This window comes from Xiphias gladius, chromosome 9, assembly GCF_016859285.1.
Source record: "Xiphias gladius isolate SHS-SW01 ecotype Sanya breed wild chromosome 9, ASM1685928v1, whole genome shotgun sequence".
Classification (NCBI taxonomy): Eukaryota; Metazoa; Chordata; class Actinopteri; order Istiophoriformes; family Xiphiidae; genus Xiphias; species Xiphias gladius.
In genome coordinates this window covers 4,056,531-4,079,986 of record NC_053408.1, presented here as the reverse complement: position 1 = coordinate 4,079,986, position 23,456 = coordinate 4,056,531, and positions in this window count along the sequence as shown.

Genomic DNA, 23,456 nt, shown 5'->3' with positions numbered 1-23,456 from the left:
CACTGCTTTCCCTTTTCTTTTGTATTAGAAAAACATGCACAGCTGGTTCGATGTTTCAGACTAAAATGGTAGAAGTCACAGAGGAACAGTCAGACTCACAGCTGAGCTCCCCCCTGAAAATAATTTGACTGTGACAGTAATGCGAAAAAATAGTGTCTGATCCGAAAAAAAAAAAAAAAAGTCATTTTGAGAGTCTGTACATCGCTCTGAGGTCATGTCAGCATGGTATAAAGATGGTGATGTTAACCCGGGATAATGTTCAGCACGTCCACCTCGTTAGTCTGTAACAGAATTAACGGCAACCCATGCAGTAGTTGTTGAATCTCCGAAGCAACAAAAAAAAACATGTCAACCTGCTGGTAGCGCTCGAAGAAAAGTCAGGGAATCACCAGAATCTTTAGGATGCATCGCCTGGGAACCATGAACACCCGGACGAATGTTTCCGCCCATCCGTCATCCATGGCTGTGGAGATGCTTTACGTGTTAGCTTGAAAACTTTGACCTGCCGGTGGCGCCAGAGCAGGTCAGGGGACCGTAAAGTCATCAGGATTCATCCTCTGGGGACTGTGAATATGTGGACCATTTCATGGCCATCCACCCCATATCTGTCAGGTCATTTCAGCGTGGGCAATTGCCTCCTCTTGGAACCGCGCCGCGCTAGCTCGGCCAAAAACGCGATCTGGCCCGTAAATACAAACACTGTACATAGAGAGAAATCCAAGCGCGGGGCATGGAACGCGCTGCTCGCCTTTGAAAAAAACTCGCATGTGGATGCAGCGCCACGTGTTTCAGGTTACACTGCGGTGGCGAGTCTCTAGTCCTAACCTTGATGATGAACACACATCGCCGGGGGGGGGCCTGTTGTTGTCCTCGAAGGAAGCCTGGACCGGATTAGGAGTGGACGGCGGCGCCGTGCTGAAACGCAGCCGGGTTTATCCTCACCGGTCCCACAGGGACAGAGGCAAATGTGGAGGAATGATAACTTGTAACCACGAAAGGGGAGTGCCTACGCAATTGCAGAAAAAAAAAAAAAAAAACTGATTACTTACTCATGCTGTTGGTATTCAGCGCTCTGATCCGAGTCGTCATTTCACACATTCACCCTGGCCTGATTATTAGCTCCGTGCCAAAGTCTGTCAGTCACTGTCAGTGTCTCTGCAGCGGCCTCTACGAGGGGTCAGTAGGTTAACATTAAGAACTCCTTATTTTTCGCTTCCCCGTCCATTGGCAGAGGCTGATCTTACTGGTCTGCAGACTTCAGCTGATCACCAGCACTCTGTGTAAAGTCTTCAGCCCACCCTTCTTGTCTGCTCCCAGTAGGTCCTCTCTCACGGAGCTAATTTAAGGAAGTGAATCATGCCTTTAGCCTACCTGCTAATCACCGTCCGCACAGCCACTGTGCTGCTGCACGGTCTCTCATGGGCCGTTCGTCTGACCTCGTTAATAATGTTTTTTTTTGTTTTGTTTTTGCCACCAACACTTATAAATAGGATTACAGCTAACTCCTCCATGCCTGAAGCTGTTGTATAATGTACTTTATGCGCCGATGAGTGCTGTTGATGCTGTGTTTCTGAAACATGATGCGCTGTGAAGTGAGGTTGGCGTATGCCAGGAAACGGCCTCATGGTCTGATTTTGTTTTTCAAAATGATGAAATTTCCACCAAGGACACCGTCCAAATCCAAAACACGACATTATTCATTTTGTTTATTTCGTTGGATGACATGGAAACACTTTACAGGAGGATGTATCGCCGCTCCGGGCGGGCTGGGTTTAGCTCCGTCATCGCGAATGACTCACAATCGGAGACACGCCCTCTCCGACAAGTGTTTGTTTCATTTTTGTAGATAACTGGAGTGTTTTTTTCCAGGCTGCATTTTGCCAGCTGACCTTGAGGAGGGTTGCTCCTGAGTGACTCCTGCAATGTGTTGGAAGAGGGTGTGTTTGTTAGGGAGGTGGTTGGTGAGGGGGGGGGGGGCTGATGCAATCAGGCTCAAAACATTGGCCCTTTTGACTGAACGAATGGAATGGATCTGGCGGGAATTACAGCCGAAGCAGCTGCTGTTAGCGTGACCTTCTCAATGCTCTGGACAACGCTGATCAACCTGGGAAACCACAAACACACCACGTCCCTTTTAAAGAACAAAACTGCACCGTAGACGCTCAAAGTCATACGTTACATTATATTATCCTATCATCCAACTCAAAAAAGTCTAAGAAGAACTTTAGAGCTCTCATAGAATTTGCAGATTGCTACGTCAGTAATGCAGAGTCAAGGAAAGCAGCAAATTCCTACGTTTTCCGTCGACCCCTGAAATAGTCTCTGCAAATTACACGTTATATTCCGACAAGCATGTTAGTTTAATCAGTCTTTCAGTTAATCATCATCAGTAATCTTCTCTCAAACATGTTGATGATGACATGAATTAAGTTCACATACGACGCAGAGATCAGTTTTTTGTTATTTTCCTTATCGCCCTCTCATGAATACATAGAATGAATGAAGACAGATATTCATTGGACTTTTCAGACACTAGCTTTTTTCTATAAGTTCTACATTATGTAAATGTACCTGCAGGGGGGGCAGCCTTCAAGGCCACGCGTCACAGGTCCAACCTGTCACCTCTCCGGGCAGACGACAGCCTGTGAGACTCCAAGATGTCCTCCACACTAAGGGAAAAAAAATTATACGCTGTGGGTCACTGCCTTCCAAAACCATTAGAGATTATTCATATAGCCCTTTTTTTTTTTACATGGTTTAAAAAAAAAAAAAAAAGAGTACTGCAGGATTCCCCAAGACCCGAATTGGCGGAGTGTCCCTTTAAAGTTGTGGAAATACCGTAGAAGTGGTTAAAATAAACCAGCGTTGCTTGTCGCTGGGCCTTCGCACCTGACAGACAAGAGTAGCACTTCACGCAAGACGGGCCTTGTCATTAAATGCAGTTATATGTTGTTCTGGGCATTTTGACGAACAACTAATGCCGTCATTTCTGTCGTGAGGACAATTGGGTGAGACAAATTGAACGTTCTCTATGGCCTGGACGTGCACTCCACGTTGTTTCCTTCCCTGAACCCGACTGTCGCCATAGACTGAAAATCTGAGAATCAGAGCCGTGTTCCAGCAGTTGACGAGGTCCGGGGCTAAGTCCAGACCATCCGGGGCCGAGGTCAGCCATTGTTTTTCTGTGGGTGGTGCCTGCTGTTCTGCTGTTGTATCACTACTGCAAACATTGCATTTCATTTGAAACTTTATTTTTTAATAGTAACGTTATGACGAAATGGACATCTGCAGGGAGGCTGCGGATTCTCAAACCTGAGGCACCAGTGTTTAACAGCTACTTCACCTTATTTATTCCGTTGTTACATTTTTTATTAGCCTGCTGTAATGTTTGGCATTTTGTGTTGTACAAAGAGAGTAAACCAGCAGCCTGATGACGGTGGATGGGTTGTACAAATAAACAAGGGCTTCAGTTCGTTTAGGGGAACATATCATCTGTTTTGACCATCTCGCTTTTCTCCAAATTGTTTTACCAACTCCCCAAGTATCCTATATCCTTTAACTCATGTCATCTAGGCCTACATGACAAAAATCACGTCTGACGTTAATAGCTGTTCCCAAAACACGTTTGGTGGTGGGGCATTAAATCATTTGACGCTTCGTTATGATTATAGATGTTTTTTTTTCATCTGTCAAAACACATTCCCAGCTAAATCTCCGGAGGCACGATGCCAAGAGTGACGACATGTATCGGCACTGAACAGAACAGACTGTTCTCCTCATACAAAATATAATTGTCTTCAACTTCTTTGGCAAAAAGAGGGTCAGTCAACAACAACGACAAAAAAAAAAGATAGAACATAATACCCGTCTGAGGTGAGAAGGATGCTGCCAAGGCAAACATGCAGGAGTGTTGCTTTGAAACCATGGCGTTGGCTTTTCAGCTCTAGGAGTGAGGAGCTGCTCCTGTTTAAGGGTTGTGTTTTTCCAGACTGGCTGGAGTGGATTTGAAACACTGCAGATACGGCACCGTGTGCTTTACTGCCTCTCTCAGCCGAGAGTTTACTGTACGTCGGCTGCATCAGGACGGCACAAGCGGTCAGAGCTCGAATGTTTCCTCGACGCAGTCTGGATCGGATGCACTGGCACTGATGGCGTTCGTGATTTTTCTCACCTGTGTCACAAGGAGACGGGCTTAGACGCCTCAGCGAAGTCTAGCGACCTTGGCGATCACCTGACCCGCTCTGTAGTGCCACCGTGAGGTCGACGCTGGTGGTTTTGGAGCGAACAACTATGGGTTGAGTTGCCGTGAAATCTGGTTCAGACATTCATGTTCCTCATCAGGATAGATTGTACTAACTTTGGTGATCTACTAACTCCATCATCAAGTCACAATTTTTATTTTGTCCAGATGCGCATGTATTTATTAATTAATTAATATGATTATTATGAATCTTAATAATAATAACATTCACCTCAACTGTACTTTGTGTGTAGTGCCGTTTGCTAATGCAGGCTAAGATGCTAAAACAAGACGGTGAACACGGTAAATTACATCTATGGAACATTAGCATGTTAGCATTGTCATTACGTCGTCGCCTCTTAGTCTTGTCTCCACATGGCCCCAAGGTTTAGCCTGGCCCAATTAGCATCCGCTATCTCCACTAGACTTTCAAACAAAGCCGCGCGTGTTTGAACAGTGTCACGAGTTTGTACTCGCGGACCCAACGGCAGGCCGCTGTTACGCTGGTTCTGTGGTTAAAGTCTTTTTATTTACACGGGAATATAAATTCACTCCCGCTGTAGCATCGCAGGGGTAATGCCATTTACAGTCAATTTCACAGTGAAGGGTGCAACCCGAAGTTGCGTTAATAACCTGCCCCGTTCGCTCTGCAGCCTGATGATGCTGTAGTTTCCACTGAGCACCTGAGTGCCTGGCTCAGACATGAGAATATGAGGTCATTTATCTCACTCTGCAGTATCATCACCGGCGGGCAGCACATATGACTAACACGCACACACACACACACACACACACACACACACACACACACACAGAGGAAGTGTCCTGCCTAGAACCAGCACTGACATCATTCACATATAGCTAATTTATGCAAAACTTATTCCACTTTCATCCGATGTCTTTTTCATACTCTCTCTCCCTCTCGCTCTCTCTCTCTCTCTCTCTCCCTCTCTCTCTCTCTCCCCCCGAATCCACACACTTATGCTGTGATTATGTTCACATACATGAATACGGTCGTTTACGTAAGCTACTTACAGACTGAATCACTAAATGAAGAGGGAGAGCTGAAGCCCTGCCGGCTGATGGAATATTCATAGACAGCTTTTAAGGGTCACGAGGGGTGAAGGAAGGGGGGGGGGCAGAGAGAGAAAAAAAAAAAGAGGGAATGATGAACTGCTATGCTCCCCTCCTTCAAATGTACTGTAAGGCAGATTTTTCCACTTAGGCCTGGCTCTGAAACGAGTCAAACGATTGCAGCGTTAGACTGCGTCAGGTGGTTTGTTTCATAAGTCCACGCAGTAGGTCTCTGTGTGGCAGATTTGCGAAATCAGTATTTTTGCAGCAAATCGTCATTCTGGGTGAAAACAGGAGATAGTGGACATTTCCAAAAGATGCTAAGCAGTTGCTACTGATGACTAAGACTGGTGGCTGGTGTTAATCATTTTCACTACAGCAAGTACCGAAATCCAATTAACCATGATATGCCCTCAGGCTCGCCATCATAAAAACAGAGATGAGAGGCTCGTCAGAGAACCCAGAGTGTCAATCTCCTCTTTTTGTTTGTTTTTTTAATCCAAAAAAGAGCAAATCACAGCCAACGTCCAACCTGTGACAGACGGGCAGCTCCCCTGAGCCTGGAGGTGACGTCCAGCCAGCAAGAGCCAGATTTCACCAATCAGGCTCATGGCACAGTTGCAACATGCTGCGCGGTCGGTTACACCTGGAGGACGACTCTGTGCCAAATCAAAGCTTTGATAAGTTCAGGAGACAAAGCCTCTGAGGGAGCTTCCTCCATTACCTTCAGGAGGTAACGAGGTTGAAAACCCTGGAGGCAGGAGCCCGCACACGTACACAAACACACTCCTCATATGCCACATCCTCTTCTTGCTTTCCCTCGATTTTTTGCTTTCACTACGTCTTCTACTCTGTTGTTATTTTCTTTTTGTGAAAAAGGCAAAAGTCAAAGGGAGGTCAATGAGACAAGAAACACGTGCAGTGTGATGATCAAACAGGTCTTAAACAAAGCTCCACGTTAGCCATGTTAACTTATTGGGAAGAGAAAACAAAAGCCTGTGAAAAGAGGGTTTCGATTATCTGGCTAAACTGTCGTCAGTGCATACAGTGCTAACGTAACAGACAGAAATGATGAACGATGAATCCACAACCAAAGCTTTGAAGACCTGGAATAGTTCGACGTGTTGGGAAACATGCTTATTTGCTTTCTTAGCGAAGTGTATGGATTAAACAAACCAGATATAATGAGTCAATTAGTGAGCTTTAGAGCTGCTGGGAGGCAGATTATTTTTGTTTGTTTTTTAAAAACCTTTGGGCAGTTTTTCAACCTTTTTCTCTCTTTTTTTTATTTTTATTTTTTATATAACCATGGTGTAATATCTGTGGGCCAAGGCAGTGACCGCCGATTCTCTCTTTTCTGCTGCTTCTGAAAAAGCCACGGGCGGCCCACCTGCACCGATGCTCTCCTCTCTATCAGAGTTTTGGCTTCGGATGAGTCACTTCACCATATTCTTTCAGGGAAGAAAGCCTCACCTCTCTCCGAACTCTGCTTTCCTGCTCTCAAAAAGTTCCCACCTCCCACCACCCTGTTTTCATTGTTCAAGAGCAACCCCACCGACTGCACCAAACGCCACTGTGTCTTTGCGCAGCAGTACGACGTGGAAATGTGGTTTCCGTTTGATACGGAACCTTGAACGCGGAGCGACAACTGGAGGGTGGAATAGCCGGATTGCAGCTGCGTTGCTTTTGTTGTCAGAGGACACCTGGTCGCTTAGGAGACTGAAGGAATGTGATGCAACTGTGGTGTAATGTGAGCACGCACTCTCTCTGCCCAGTCAAGGCACCGTGCCGAGCGTCGGGGCACAACGTAGCGTAATACGCACAGTGCGTCTGTGTGTGTGTGTGAGACCAGAGCAGCTAAAAGCATCTGTGTGACAGAGGGGCTCTAAAGTAACAACAGGGAGTTATAGTAAAAACACTAGAAAGGATTCTTGTGGTTCAAGAAAGAGGTAGAACGTCTGCTTTGGGCCTGGAGTCTTCGTGCTCACGGGGGATTTGTACGATTCTTTTTGTGTCTCAGAGAAACCAGGTTACCCACTTGCTTGCCACTCATCGCTGGACTACCTGAACTCCCTCTGGTGCACCTAAAAATAAACACTCTCTGAGAATGCCCCACCAGTGTTTTGTAAGAAAATGTCTTGTTGTTGACACCTCGGGGGATGTTTGCCACTTTAACTCTGCTGCTGCGGCGACACTATCCCTCTGCTTGCATTACACCACGTACGTGCTCATAACAAGGGGAGGGGAGTCAGGCGTATTGACACTATCACATCTCTCAGAACAAATAAGGCTGCTTCTGTCTGGAGTCCGACGTAACTAGCTAACTGCCGTCGGATTGACTCCAGGCATACAGAGAATAATTTCATCTGTGAGATCACCTTTGTGTTTGCGGCGGGGCCCAGGCGCAGCGCACAGAGCACAGTGAGCATTAGAGAGGCTGCTGAGCAGGCTTCTGAGCGAGACTGAGAGGCGGCACTCGGCTATGTTTGTGTTCCATCTGCTGCTTCGTTTTCTTTTGCAGAGAAGATTGGAGTTGGATTTTATTTGGGTCTACGCTTCGGAGACTTTGTAAGAGCGGGACCCAGCTGCTTTGTATTTAAAACCTCTTAGTCTTTGATTGGTCTGTTTTTGTGGCACAACCACGAAGGACATGCAAAAAGTTGCTTGTCGCTAGCAGACATGCGGCTCGGAAACGGGTCACGGGTCAGGAGGGTTTGAACGTCACGTTTATCTTTTAATCACAGCGCTGTTTAAAGCCGCCCTGCGGAATGTTTGACCACCGGTGGTGCTATGGAGCAAGGCACTGAGGAGCGGGCCCCATGTTAAGCTTGTATCTCGTTATCTATGGATTAATATCTCATTCAGAAAGGTGTCCTTGAAAACAGGGTTTCGTATCTGTAACTGGAGTTTTGTAAACTTGTGCATTGCAGCACTGGTGCATCTGTAAAACGGAGTTTTACGAGTCTGCACGTAGACACAGGCCTGCAAGCTCGACTTGGCAAGCTGCGCGGCAGAAATACTCACGTGCGTGTGCGCGCGCACATGGACCTTTGACAGGTTTACTGCCCAGTAAAAGTGGAAAAAAGAAACAGACCAGCTGCAAAGGAGATAGGGCCGACGTCGCCGCCGTATTTGACCAGCCCAGACCGGCCTGTAAACAAGTACAAGTGGGAGCTGCGGTTTTTCTGGGAAAAAAAAAAAATAAAAGCCCTATAACCGATTTCAATTAGCCCTTTTTATTACTCAAGGATTTATGACCCAGGAGGAGTGCAAAATTTTTTTTTTTGTCTCCAGTTACATAGAATATCGCTATTCGGGCTACAATCGCTGCTGGATGCTCAAGAGAGGAGTGTGTGTCAACGTTAGGCTTAAATGAATCGAATTACTTCCGTGGTGGAAAATGATTCATAGTCTTAAGGAACTATAGGGACTCACGTTTGTCAAGCATGGATTTGGCTTATTTTCCTTGGTTAATAACACTCGAGGAGACGTCCCTGTATAACATAATTTAATGTACATGAAATGTGCAGAAAGTTGTTTACAGTGTGGAAATGGCTTTTCATGTCATTGTCCCCATCATTTTAGCTTTTCCTGTGCCCCAGGTCAGAACACCGCTCGTTCGATTGGAAATACTGGAGAAAAAAATATATATTTCAGTACTAACAGTTGAGAATAACGGAACAAAATCAGCAAATACAAATTAAATGGTGAGACACTGGCAGCCAGTCTGCTTTCTAAATTTCTAAATAGGCAGTCGTATTACACTAAAAGGGTGTTTATTTTTCAAGCTAAGTGCTCCCTCACAAACCTAGAGATGCTAACATATTAATGGATGAGGCTGGTGTTGTCCCGGCTTTGGGGTAATAACAGCACTGGAAATAAATGCTGGGTATTGTGGGAATTGCAGCTGGCAATTTTTACGTGTTGTCCTCTTTATCGTTACGTTAATTTAAAATCTGGGAAAATTGTTAGCTAACCCTGGCGCGTTTACAGCGATGGTTATCAATTTCCATTGGCCCTTTAAAATAAATAAATAAATAAGGAATCAATTGCAATTCCTCAGCTGTAACTGGGTGCATTCGAAAAACCGATGCTTCTTAAAACACCGGCAGACCGGGCCAGGTAGACACATTAAAGGCTGACCGAACGGAATCCGCGACAATGTCATGAAAATGTCCTTTAAATCATCCAAATAGTGAAGGAAAATTAGGTGTGAAAAACTCAGAACAGTTCAGTCGTCGAGTCCAGACTAACAGACGTTTCCGTCTCACTGAAAACAGTATCGCATCTATTCAGGGCACGAGCGCGTGTACAGGCACACTGCGTTTCCTGCGGAAAGCCTCGCTAGCGTTGTTGCTCGTGTGGGCTGCTGTCCATGGTGCGGAGAGCCAACATCCGGAGGAGCTGTACACAAAAAGGACAGAGACAATTAACTCACGGTTCCCAGCGCAAATCAATGGGATCATATCGATAGTTCAGGGTCCATCTATCTTCATACTCTCCTCATTATTTTCCCACGCTGGGACAAGATGTCTTACGTAACACTCCCCAATAAAACAATGTTTTCTCACCATGTTTTTCCCGGATCCCACATCCGGAGAGCTGAACACAGAGGACTGCAAACACACACACACACACACACACACACGCCATAATTCATGTTACCAACAATCTTCCTGCTCTCAGTCTTTTACTGTGAGGTTGATGTTGCAGTCACAGGCCTTTTCTCAACACCTCGTCTTTTATTTCGAGCCAGACGTTAAAGAGATCGAGAGGTGTTACATGTGTGCAGAAGCTTACTTTATACTGACAGAGAGGAAGCTGGAAATGGGCAGGAGTGTGCAGTTGAACCGGGTCTCTTCACCTAATGATCTGTGCTGTGTGTGTGACGTGTACAGACACACGTGAACCGGAACACAGGGGCTCGGTGCCCTAACGAGCGTGCTGTTGAGCCCGTGTCTGCGTGTAATAATTGGCGGTCGAACGCGGCCGTTGCACCTGTTCCTCCAAACGCAAAGCGCAGCTCTCCGGCCCGCCTGCCTCCATTCACCTCTCTTTCCCTTTCATTCCCCCGCTCTTCCCTTCTCTCCCTCTTCTCTCTCTGTTGCTCCTGTCAGCTGTGCTGTAATCTACTCTAGTTGTTTGCTTTATCCTCCACAAGTGTTGCATGTCCCCAACTCCCCCAGGTCACATGGTTACAGTACATTTTCTCTCTTCTGTCATTCTCCTGCCAGTTTTTTTTTTTTTAAATTGCTCCAATCCTCTGCCTTTCTGTCAGTCCGCTGGCTACATATGCCCGTTCTTAGCAAACAGACGGTGTGTGCTGACTGCCGGTGCACACGTACCCTGCTCATTAACCACTGTGTGAATGTGTGTGTGTGTGTGTGTGTGTGTGTGTGTGTGTGTGTGTGTGTGTGTGTGTGTGTGTGTGTGTGTGTGTGTGTGTGTGTGTGTGTGTGTGTGTGTAAGTGAGTGAGAGAGTGAGAGAGTGACAGAGAAAGAGATGCTCCATTTACGATTTTAGAGCATTTAATCCATCAGGCATGTACATAGTGATGATATAGACACATGCCTACGAACCTGCCTTTATAATACTCTAAAAATATTTTGAGATGTTTTGCTCACGGGGGGGTTTGTCTTTGTTCTCAACTAAGTCACAAGTCTTACCTATAACATCCCAAGTCAAGAACAGGTCCCAGACTTTTTGTTTTCAAGTTCAAGTCAATATTTGCTCCTCAAAACAAATTTAGGGACATTTTCAAACAGCGCAACAGTAAAATGCAAAAGTGGGAGGCATAACTACTTTATCACGGAAAAACGAGCTCTGTGCCGACGTTGCTGTGCACTGAGTGGAAAAAGTTTGTTGAAGTTTGTGCCAAACTGCGCTGACCTTTGTGGGTACAGCCACTCGCTGTTGACCACCGCTAGAGCTGAAAGATGGACGAAAAAAATAATATGAATTTAAGCAGTGAAGCATTGTAGCTAAGTCGGCCTCTTTTAGCACAGTGCCACCAGATAATACTGTGCAAACCAACAAGCAGCGCGGGACCCTCGCCTGCGTTTGCGCTCATTACTTTCAAACAAGCCTCATTCCATTTAAAAGCCAATATGATCGGTTGTGCCCACAGGCACGTTATTCCTGTGACACAATTACAATCAACTGTAGTTGTGGAGCCGAATGTTTTGGGTGTTATCTCCTGTGGGGATTTTTTTTTTATTACGTTTATAGTATGAATTTTAATGGTTTTCCCTGTAGTCACCTGCTACCAGTCTGCCGGGCCACAGCTTAAGTTTAACTCAGGCTCATACAGTTTGTAAAACGGCTGCTGCAGTTGCCAGGGAAATTAGGACTTCTTGCACACTGTCTTTTATAAGATTATTTTTAATCCTTGAGCCTGGGAAGGATACCAAGTCATTTCGAGGCTTAGGTCCAAGTGAATCAATGAGTTATTGGTGTTAAAATGTTGGCACTGATACTGAAACTCATGTATCATATCGACACTAGTTCTGAAAAACTGTAAGCAGTTCCCAGCACTAGGCCATCATCAGCGTGTGTGTGTGTGCATGTGAATGTGTCTACATGTGTCCTAATGTGTCTGTGCTGAGGCAGTTTTTCTGGCACACTGATCGCTCAGCTATTCTGTGTGTGTCTAACCAGCCCTCAGACTCACCACTGTGCCAATGTGACATTCAGATTTAATCCAGCGTCCCTCCCTGGATCGGACGCCTCCCCTCCTCCCCTCACACTTCAGTAGTGTCGCTCGAGCACATTTCCTATGCCCCTTGCTCCTTCCTCCACCCACCCCACCCCTCACCGTCTTGATTGCCCCAGCACGCGCACGCGCACTCACACACACACACACCAGTGCTCTTCCCTTCATCCCTTAACAATGCCGTCTCTGTGAGAAGTTGAGCATCTAAGGGCAGCAGAGGGCGGAGGGCTAGACGGTTTAGTGTGTTTGTGTGTGTGTGTGTGTGTGACAGTGACTTTCATTAAAGAAACGCCTTGACAAAGAGGCACACATGGAACTGGAGCAGGCACGCACGCACGCACGCACGCACACACACACACACACACACACACACACGTGCACCTGTGCCCTGTATTGTTTTTTTTTTTTATATGACACCTGGATGAGCAGAGGTGTGTCCGTTGTGTGCAGACGATGTCGCACAAGCACACGCATCGCGGGTGCTCTGCTCCCACAATGCACTGCTCCCGTTTTTATCGTATATTCTGTCAGAACCAAGCCAGTGATCCCCTCTCCCCTCACACATCATCTTGTCTCCGGACTGATCCGACAAGCGGCAGCAGCAGGACGCAGCATTAATTAATCAGCAGCCACAGATTGTCGTATCAGAACTGGGAGCCAATTAAACACTTGGTTATATTTTCCGTCTTCAGCAGGTTGTCATTGATCTTCGTTTGTTGAAATAATGGAGGCCAGTTGGAATCAAGCTCTTTTTTTTTTTTTGCAGACCCGTCCACAGTTTGCAATCGCTTGGGTAGTTTCTATCAGACAGGATCGGATTTGAATTAGTTATATCATTTACATTTGGAGTAAAGATTTTTTCTTTAATATAACGATTGAGCCCAGGTCTCCTCGAATAAGCCTCTTTCTGCGTCAAACCCTGCATTTCATGATGCATCCATCTGGGTATGTCTGTTACGTGAGCTTTTGTTTTGTGCGTTTTCCACGCATTTGCTGTCTCTGCATCTGACGCAGCTCAGTCGATCCGTGCAAGAGCAGTTAATTTGACTTGAATGGGGCTGTAATGGAAATCTAAAAATAAATAACTACACAAGTTGTTTCTAGATGCTCTGTTTGAAAAAATTTTTAATTGCATGCATCTTTGGTACAACATAATTTTTCATTTTAGTCATTTTTAGATTATTTGTGTGTGTGTGTGTGTGTCAAACCCCGTGTGTCTGACTATCAGTCTGTCTTTTAGTCAGTGCATGACAGCAGAACAGACACATTGTAGGAGGATGTGATGTTCTGTGAAGCACACAAGCCTTTAGATGCCAGGGGAACAAGACAAAAGTGAGAGCCAAGTACGAGTCAGGGCCACTGGCACTGGAATGATTTGAGCTGTTCCAGCTGTCAAGGTCTCTGGCTGACATAAATGTATGAATTTACCGTGAGGCGGAAGCTCACAGAGGTGTGTGTGTGTGTGTGTGTGTGTCATGGGATCTGACTGATAATGCTTTCCACTTCAAAGCTGTGAAGTCGTAGCTTGCTGTACCGTTCAGCGCTACAACGTCTTCCTCGCCACCTGATCCTCCCTTGCAGCAGGCCGTGAAAACACAGTTGTCGACTGCAGCGTGAACGAAAACCACAAAACTAGAACCCCACCGTGCTGTGTGTAATAATCCCAAACCATCAATAAATGAACCATAATCACCTCAGAGGACGGGACCATCGCTTTGTTCACTCCGGTGAAGCCCACTGCACTTGAAGGCTTCATATGATATCAGAGCGCTTCAGCACGAAATTAGGGCTGAGATATTTTCATTAGAGACATATTGATTATGTTTCAGACTAGTCAAGTAATTATGTAATCAATGAACTGTAAAAAAATAAAAATAAAAATAAATAAATGATTATCTCAAGCTCTCAGAGCCCAAGGAGACATTGTCAGAGGCTTGTTTTTATTGGGGCAATGCAAAACCAAAAGTTGTTCACTTTACCATGACATAGAACGTAAAAGCGAAGGAAGCCAACTCTTACTTGAGAAGCTGAGTGTTTGGTATATTTCCTTGTTGAAATGATTTCAAATGAGATTATGTAACTTTTTAAAGATGACACTTTAGGCACATTCTCTCTCTCTTACAAATAAAAAACTAAATTCATAAGCAAAAAAAAAAAAAAAAATCCACCATTGCTCTGTTCAGTTCACTAAGAGCTGTGCTGCTGCAGCGTCAGCGTGACCAGTAGCTTATGGTGGCTAACATTAGCCACCATAAGCTACTATAATTTTGTCTAATATTCCTGACACACACACACACACACACACACACACACACACACACACGCACACACGCACACAGTCTTATCACTAACTTAACGACTCATCTCCACTATAGACAGTTTTACAAGCTTGTCTTACTATTTATCATTATCCTGTAATGTGTTCATTTCTGCTAATTGTGGCCACAGTGGCTGATGCTCAGCAATGGTTACCCAAAACTCCTGCATTGCACAATCAATTAATAATGGTTTAGGTTTGAGGAAATAAATACATAAAAATCTTTTTGCGGGGTGAAATGATAACTATTTCTATTCTGTGTTGAAAATTTAACGTTGCGTGAATTGGTTTCTGCGGGTTTGGGGTCAGCAGAGTAACTGCTGGCAGAGTTGGGTGGTCATTCCCTGCGGGTTTGTCATCATGAGCGACACCTTTCCCATTTCACGCACGCTTATTACAAAAATATTGATTAGTGCAGTTTTTAATATCAGCTGTGAGGCTAACTGCAATCGCTGCCCCACTCGCACTCTCGTTTCACCACATTGTGTGTGTGTGTGTGTGTGTGTGTGTGTGTGTGTGTGACTCTCATCTTTCCTGAGCAGCCATGTTTCGCTGGCGTGCCAATTGTGCATCGAGAGGAGGCATCACTCTCTCTTTCTTAATGCGTTTTGTAACAGCTGAGACCAAATTAAAAGCTTTATTTCACTGGGAAAAACACTAGTGCTCATGAGTCACCCAACTCACTCACCGTGTCAGCATTGTGCGTGTGCGTGTGCGTGTGTATTGCCTGTTAGCGACTGTGTGTGGCCGTGGATAATTGGTAAAGGGAGGGTGGGCTTTAATAGCAACCAGAGGACTAAAGAAAAAAAGAAGTCGTCATTCTTATCTCACCCTCTCCATCTTTTTCTCTATGTTCTTTGCTTTTGGGCTGCAGCTTAGCCTGACTTTGACTCAGAGCGAGGGAATCCGAGTATTGGATTGGTTTCTAGTAATAATGAGGAGATTAATGTCTTTTGTGGGGAAAGTTCTCATTCAAAGTCAAAACAGACCCCCCCCCCCTGCACTCAGGGGGGCTGTGATCAATTTTGCTGCTGAATACAGAGATGGATGAATGATAGAGTGAGAGAAAGAGCAAGAGGGGAAGGGGAGAGGGGGCGGTTGGGAAAAAAAAAAAAAGGAGGAGGGGGGGAATCAGTGGTTGGCTTCAGCTGCGGTGGAAAGAAAGATGAGGGGCGCTGTGGAGATGAGAAGAGAAATGGAGTAGATGGAAAACAGAAAACTGAGGGGGAAAAAAAAAATACAGCAACACAGCTCATTGTCTCCATCCTGCCCCTGCCATCAATCTCCCGAATGGCAGCTGCCTTACTCACTCACTCACTCACACACACGTGCACACACACACACACACACACACACGCCTTCCTACACGGCCGATTCCCCGGGTGATGAATCACGGCGCGGTATGGCGCGGCACAGCACGGCATTTGTTAGAGGTGGTGTTTTTCTCCTGTGCTGACAGGCTGTGTAAGGGCTTCGTATTGTGTGAGCGTGCGAGCGCGCGTGTGTGTATGTATGACCGCGTGCGTGCCTGCGTGGGTGTGTTTATTGTTGACATGGACAGTAGTGGCAGGTGGTGTGGGCCCGGTGCCGCTGTGTGTGTGTGTGTGTCTCTGTGTGTGTGTGTGTGTGTGTGTGTACAGTATGCATGTGTTTTAAAAGTACATAGAGCTCTGAAGCCGTGTGTCTTTGAGCTAACCGAGTCTGAACGCCACACAGCAACACGATCTTTATTAACACAGAGCAGAACACGCACACGCACACACACACACACACACACACACACACAGCTGCTAGTCAGCATGTTGGTAATAAAGCCGTCACGTGCTTTGGGTTACAGATTTGAAAAACAAATGAGCACCGTGGTCTATTTATGAGAGGTCTTTTATTAGCTTGTTACATTATTCCGCAATTAAAAATTAAGGTGTAATTTCGTGTGATCTGAATATGATCGTGATTCAATTTATTTTAATTTAGTTTCGTTTATTATACTTGGGCCCCAATTTACATTTCGGCTGCTACTGGTGCCATGAAAAAAAAAACAAAAAAAAAAGGTTCCAGTACTTTAAACCAGCACAAATCATGTGCAAGAAAGATTAATCTGAGGGTACAAACCAGGCTCGTAGCTACCACCGAAGACACACGTGTCCTCATGTCCTCCGTGTTTTTAGCTGGGAGTCTGTTGGTTACAGCAAAGAACGGGGAGTTTACAGTCCTCAATTAAAAACCTGGTGGGACGTTCACGGGCTGATTCCAGTATGTTGTTACTTTACCACACTTAGATTGGGCCGCTTTTAGGCCGCCAAAACACGAAGGATGGGTATCGATATCAGAGCCAGTACAATACCTCACCTACCTGACCCGATGCATCAAACTGCTCCAGGCATCGGTGTTAAATGAAGACGCTTTGCCCAGACGCAATTTAGGGGTGGGGGTTCCGTGTTTACATTTAGCGCCAGCTAAACGAGCTCTGTGTTTTGGCCGATCAAATGATCTTCACCGCGCTAGCAAAAGCCTTACGAGCCTTTTCTGGCCGCACAGAAAGACCGATGAAAACACAGAGTGTGAGTTAACACAACGTACGAGATACATGAAAATGCAGCCCAGCTGTGGTTTTTTTTTTGTGCTTCTCTATTTGCATTTCTTTGTATTAGCAGCACATTTTGTTATGTCGTGGGTCAATTTAGTGAATGTGTTTCTCAATTTGCACGGCGCCACTAACCTACTTTTACTTACGCTATGACCACACACACCTTTTTGTACCAGTCAGATAGCAGTGCTCCGTTCCCTCCGTCAGTTCAAAATCTTTATACTCTTCCTCGCTGCGTAGAACTGCTGTGGATGATTCTCCTGTAAGGGAATACGAGGCTGGTACCAGACCTCACTTCTTAATTATATAAGTGGAGACGTTCATGCACAAATGTTCTCTTTGGGCTTGTGCAAATTTTAATTATGCTCGTCCAGAGGTTTATAACACTTTGTCATTAGCTGTTTGTTTCATAACCTCTGTGACAAAGAAACAATATTTGATATGGATCAAACACGTCTGGTTGATCTATTCAGTGATGTCGGAGCACAGCATTAACATGGATCTAATACACTGGATTAGTGCATAAATACCTACTACCTGTCTCTCTCACACACACACACACACACACACACACGTTTTCCTGCTCGTGTGGCTGCTGCTCTGTCCTGGTACTGACACACATACACAAATAAAAACGCACACTATCTTTTCCCTGACTCATTTCCACACTCAGCCACATGGATGCGCATGTGTTCACTTGTCCGCATGGATGCGCACACACGCAAGCACACACACTCACGTACAAAAGACGCACAATCGAACCCTACCTGCCGGCATGTTAATAGGTTCTCAGTGTGTGTTTTACCGTCCTTGTTCGCTGTGAAAGGAGACTTTAGCAGGGGAAACAGGTGCATTATGGGAGCATTTGGCAGGGAAGCGCGGGACAGAGAAGGCACTCCACCTCTCTGCCGTGGCCCCCTCATTCATAGGCATACTGTCTGAGTCAGAGGTGCCAAACGTCCAGCCTGTGGTGATCACGGGGCGGCACCGAGTAGAGCTGGACTGTTAAATGCCAGACAGACAGACAGGAGGGGAGGAAATAAAGAGGCGCGAGGGGAAAGAGAAAGAATGGGCTGTGAGGAGTAGGAAGGTATGACTGAGGTACAGAGAGGGTGGGTGAAGCCGAGAAATAAACAGTGAAACATATATCCGGCCGTGGGCAAGGAAGAGGAGGGGATAGAGAGGAGAGTGGTTGCATCCCCCTACAAGATCCAACATTAAAATCCCACTCTGCGGGGATTCAATCCCCCCCATTTCCCCTTTGATCCTGGTCCTTTCATCACCGGAAAACCAAGCCTTGACCCAGCCGGCATGATTTCGACTGCTCCCACGTGTTTATGCCCTGAGATACAACAGAAGCACGGAAATGCACGCACAAGCTTTACGGAAAGGAAAATAATAGCTTATGTTTGAATACTGGAGGTTCATTTTCTTGTTAGTCAAGCCACAAAACAACAACCAGAACGGCATTTATCAGAGTTGACATTTGTAACAAGACATTTGCCCCATTATAGTCGACCGGAATCCACAATTAGCTAACTGGCAGACGCACACAGATCTCCGGTTGAGGGAACAATCCTCTGTTGTCTCAGTCCTCCAAGGATCCCAAGAATATGATTAGCAGTATTTACAGAAAGCCGCAGCTCTGGGATTTGATTGGGCTATGAATGCTTGTAAATGGATGAGGCTTGTTCTTTTTTAACACATCGTGGGATACCCAGCTGAGCCTTGGGAACACTCCAGCTGTTGTAAGTCATGTTAAATCAAGGATACAGCAAGTGTTTGCAATGTTACAATTTCCCTTTTGGAGTCACTATATACAATAATATTGTACAACCTCACAGTTCTACCATAATGCTAAGAAGGTTTGTTCATTTAGAATTTTTGGACAGTTGAAACGAAGGACATGGACTCTGGGTTTTACCGAACCACACGTAAACTGTTTGCTTGGTCTCTAATGCTTGAGTGGGTATTTTCAGGAAATAGGGGACACCGACACTGTGCCTTTGTCTGACAATAACTTTATTTTCTATTATAAAAGGGAGACAAAAGAAAACACAAGAGATGCAGATGAATAGATAAAATTCAAGGAACCACAGCAATGACTCAAATCCTGGCGTACTCAACTATTGCAGCCCTTTTCATTTGGGACATTTGTGACGTTGCTGGCTTCACCTGTCTTTCACAGTAATGGCTTTTTGGCATCCCAACACAGGCCTGCTTTTCTTAAAATGTTTTATAATGGCTCCATCTAAACATGGCAGAACCGTTACAGATGGAGCCGCAGAGCTCGCACGGTGGGCGCCCTGGCACGGTCGGAAAATAACGATATGAACGAAAAGAAGTCCTCTCATAAGCTGCATCAGTGATGGATTTTAGAAACTTGTTTTGCAGTTGAATGGTTAGCTACATGGCTTAATTTATGACCACGGTCAGCATGAGGGACAATCGTCCCTGCTTCCTACCAGTCTAACAAATCTCCCCATAAATTCTCTCATTAATGTCATCAGCTTTCAGATAGAATACGGAAATCTGCTGCCTATTGCCAACAGTGCTCGAGCTCCGTGAGGCTGCACTCGAGCTAAACGCCAATGCCTGCACGATATATAGACCGATATTTGGCCACAAACCAGAGCACTGGACCAATTGAAATGCTGACCGGATGATGTCACCATACGTGAAGTTAAGGGATCATGAGCGACTGCGATTCGTACTGAGAGGGACACGAGTGCGTAAAAATCACCAGAGTCATTGGGATTCACCCCGTGGGCACGATGAACGTATACATTTCACGTCGATCCATATAATAGTTGCTGAGGTATGTCAGTCTGGACCAAAGTGGTGGACCAATCCACCGGCCGACCAACGGACTGACTTTGCTATCCATGGTGCTTTGCCGCAAACATGGCTTTAAAAAAACAAAAAAATTAAATAAATAAAGGCCCGACGTTGCGGTGCGGCTCAGATCTAATTCCCGTTTCCTCACATGCTGAATCTAAACCATTTATATATACTACATTATACCCTGTATACATTCAGCGGCTGATGGCCCCAGAATTACTGGAATTTTCTGATAGATTTTCCCCATTTTGGGGAAAAATAAATGAAAACACATTTTTAAATAGACCAGGGTCCTCCCCCTACACTGTCTTAAATACGAAATTAAACTTCAGGGGAAAAGAGCAGAGGTGCTATTTCTCGTATCAAGTGCCACATATATCATTAGTAGGATTACTGTTAAGGCTGCCGTCTGCTAAACTGATCACGAGACGAGATACGGCAGAGCTTGGGAGGCTTAGTTCTCTGCTGATAAGTTTCTCAGTGGAAAACCTGTGGACCGATCTGACACGAGAAGAAGCTCCTTAACAACGTGAAGTTGCCACAGTCGCACAATTTTGTGGTTTTGTTAAACTGAATTTATTTTTCTTTGTATACGAAATCACAATCAAATGCTCTTAAGAAGGCAGAGAGGAGGCACGGTAATATCTTTCTGGCTTCATTCAACATTATGCCGCCGTAGACTGTATGTTAATGTGACAGCATTTGATTCAGACTATCTGTGAGAAAATGTCAGCAGGTCCGACCTTGTCAGATTGTGGCTGTGACCTTTACAAAAAAAGACTCGGGGAGCTTATTCAAACGTGGGACCTACATGTAAAAGCTGCCACCGCACGTACAGGTAATGAACGCAGTCGCTTTTTTTCGAAGTCACCCGCTGAGTTCATGGCTCCAGATTTTCCAGGTCTGCTGGTGACGGCGGCAGTGCTCGGCCCTTTCGGTGCGGTATACGGGGACACGGAGGGAGGGGAGTGGTGCTTTGATCTCTGGAGAGAAAGAAGGAGAAAAGGGGAACAAGGGAGAAGAGACAGAGGAGGAGAATGGGGGAGGTAGTCTCAGTGGAACAGCGTTTGCCATGCGGGCCCAGGTAATGTATGACTTCTTGTGGTAATCAGTATAATGAAGCGGGGAGCTGGTTCCAGCAGGGCCCAGAGAGCCGCAGCAAATGAGCCCTGAGGTCCAGGAGATAGAGTGGATCGTGTGTGACTGGGAAGAGGTGGTGGTGGTGGTGGTGGGGGTGGGGGGCGGCGATGAGGCTGGGTGAGGGATATTTTCGGTAGAGGATCAGAGAGCAAAGAGGAAGGGATAGGAGAGGGAAAGCTTAGCAGGAGCTGCTTGAGAGCGTGTGTGATAAATGCCTCATTCCTGTGCTGCCAATGAGAGGAGCACAGACAAAATGGATGTTCTTGTGTCCCTATCTTTAATTTTATCCCGTCTGAGCCACATCTAACCGTGAACCACTGAACCGTCTTTACTGGAGCATGTGAGCTTGTCGATAGTAGAGATGTAGGTATTTTCTCTCCCCGTGCTTTTAGCAGTTTTTTAGTCTATGGATAATTATGTCCTCAAGGCTGAATGTGGGCGGACGGTGTATGCTGTTTCCATGGGACTTTTATGTAAATGAGGTCAGTACATACTCCATGTATGGAGGTCACTTGAAGGACCAAATGCGAAAAGGAAGCATAAGTAACCGAAACGCTTTGCTGAAGCCTTCAGTTGCCACAACGCACGCACGCAAGCTTTAACTCGGTGTTGGCTTTTTAAGCCAACATCCCACCTGGGCGCTTTTTACCTGATCTCACAAGGCCTACTACACAAATAAGAAAAACGGTCGTTCGTCAGCGACCCATATAACCGGAACATCGCGGCCATCGTTAGAGCGGCATCAACAGATTTTCTGTTCTTCTGTCTGTTTGGCGTCTTGGGGCAGTGGCACAAGCTGTAAACACACAACAGCGATGACACATTATGAACGCGTTTCCTACTCAAACACTCAGCAGTTAAGGAGCAACGTTAGCATTCACCGTCAGTCGTATGTGTGTCCATCCGATGAACGTGAGACCATCAGCTCCTGCGAACAACACCTGGCCCTCCGGTTGCTGAACACGTCACGAGCTAGTCGCTAGCTCGTCTATCCGCCCGCTGTGTGGCGCCGGGCGAGGTAGTGTGCAGTTGGTTTGGACGGAGCTTTTTCGGTTGAAAATGGCCTGCCCGCTGCGGTGCGGGGAGTTGGGGAGTTAATTCTCCGGGCGAATCCCGTTACATTGCTGGTAATCATTTGACAAGGTAAGGGAAACAACGCGGCCAAAGTCACATGCTTAGGAAGGAGAGACAGATTCCGTCAGATTCACTTTTTCATTACTTCCCACACTTTGATCTCTCCCTATATAAACACCAACGGGAGGTATTTAAAATCCATAAATGGCATCTCTTTCTACTCTTCTTAAATTTTAGTTTTAAATCTTTTTTGCTCATACAGTGTATGACACACTGTTAGTACAGACATGATATTAGAGTGACAGCGTGAGGTCAGTACAGTACACATGACAGGACCTTGATATCTTCCCAGTGTAGACGCCCGTCTTCAGGCACCTGGCAGGTGACTGGCACAGTCTGTCTGATTACGTATCCTCTGCTTGATCAAACAGATCAAACCAACACGTGTATTTTTCCCTCTCTCTTGCGCGAACGTTCCCTCTGTGGTGTTTTCGGCTGCACGCGCGCAGACGCGCGTTCGTGTGCGCGCCTGTGCACGTGGGAGTGCTTTTGGATGGTCCCGTTAGACCAGCGAGGAAAAGGGCCGTAGATTGGCTGAGGCTCCATTCCCCCTCTCCCTTGAAACACAAGGAAAATAGCACCGTGGAGGAAGGGAGCAGATGAAAATAGCTCAGTAGGCAATCGCTGACTCACAAGGCGATGCTGGGAGTCAGGGAGGCATCCATTCCTGTGTGCATCAAATCCACTAGCTGTTGTGTAACACTCTCTCAGTGCCCGTAAATCAGAGCGTTCTTGGCGTACCTAGCTGCGTCCAGTGTGACTTCTGTGCACGTGTCCTCTCGGTGGCTGCACAGAAAGAGGGCGGTGACATCACAGGAGCCATTTATCACTTTTGACAGCACTGCCTAGAGTCCTCGGGGCAGGGGGAGGGAGGCCATGGCCGGTGGCCGCTGTTATGCAGCATGGTCAGCCAACCACCCGAGCTCATTCATCATGCCACTCAAGGAGTGCGGGCTGTCAAAGCGCATGTTTTTTTTTTTTTGTTCGTTTTAAATACTGTGAAATGGAACAAGAGCAGGCTCGTATGTAAATCAGGGTCTGATTAACATGTCAGCTACAGTGCATGCACTGGTTACTCATGCAACCGAAGGGGAACTATCAACAAATCCCCCCGAGTCAATGCAAAAGACAGACGCAAAAGGAGTATAATGGCTTTGAACCTCGGCTAAGGTTTGTATCTGCTAGAGAAAATTCATGTCTACACGCCTACCAGTACCCCTGGTTATGTTCAGGGTTTGGGACTACCCTGGTTATCTTTTATCCTGGTCCTTGTCCCAGTTTTGAGGAGAGGCGTGTAGAAATCCTATCCAGATTTCCGGTCACCAACTGCCTTGTGTGCGAGACGCCTCTTCAGCTGGAGTTACGAAGTCGGTAAAACAAAGAACACGACGACGTGCACGTGCAAAGACT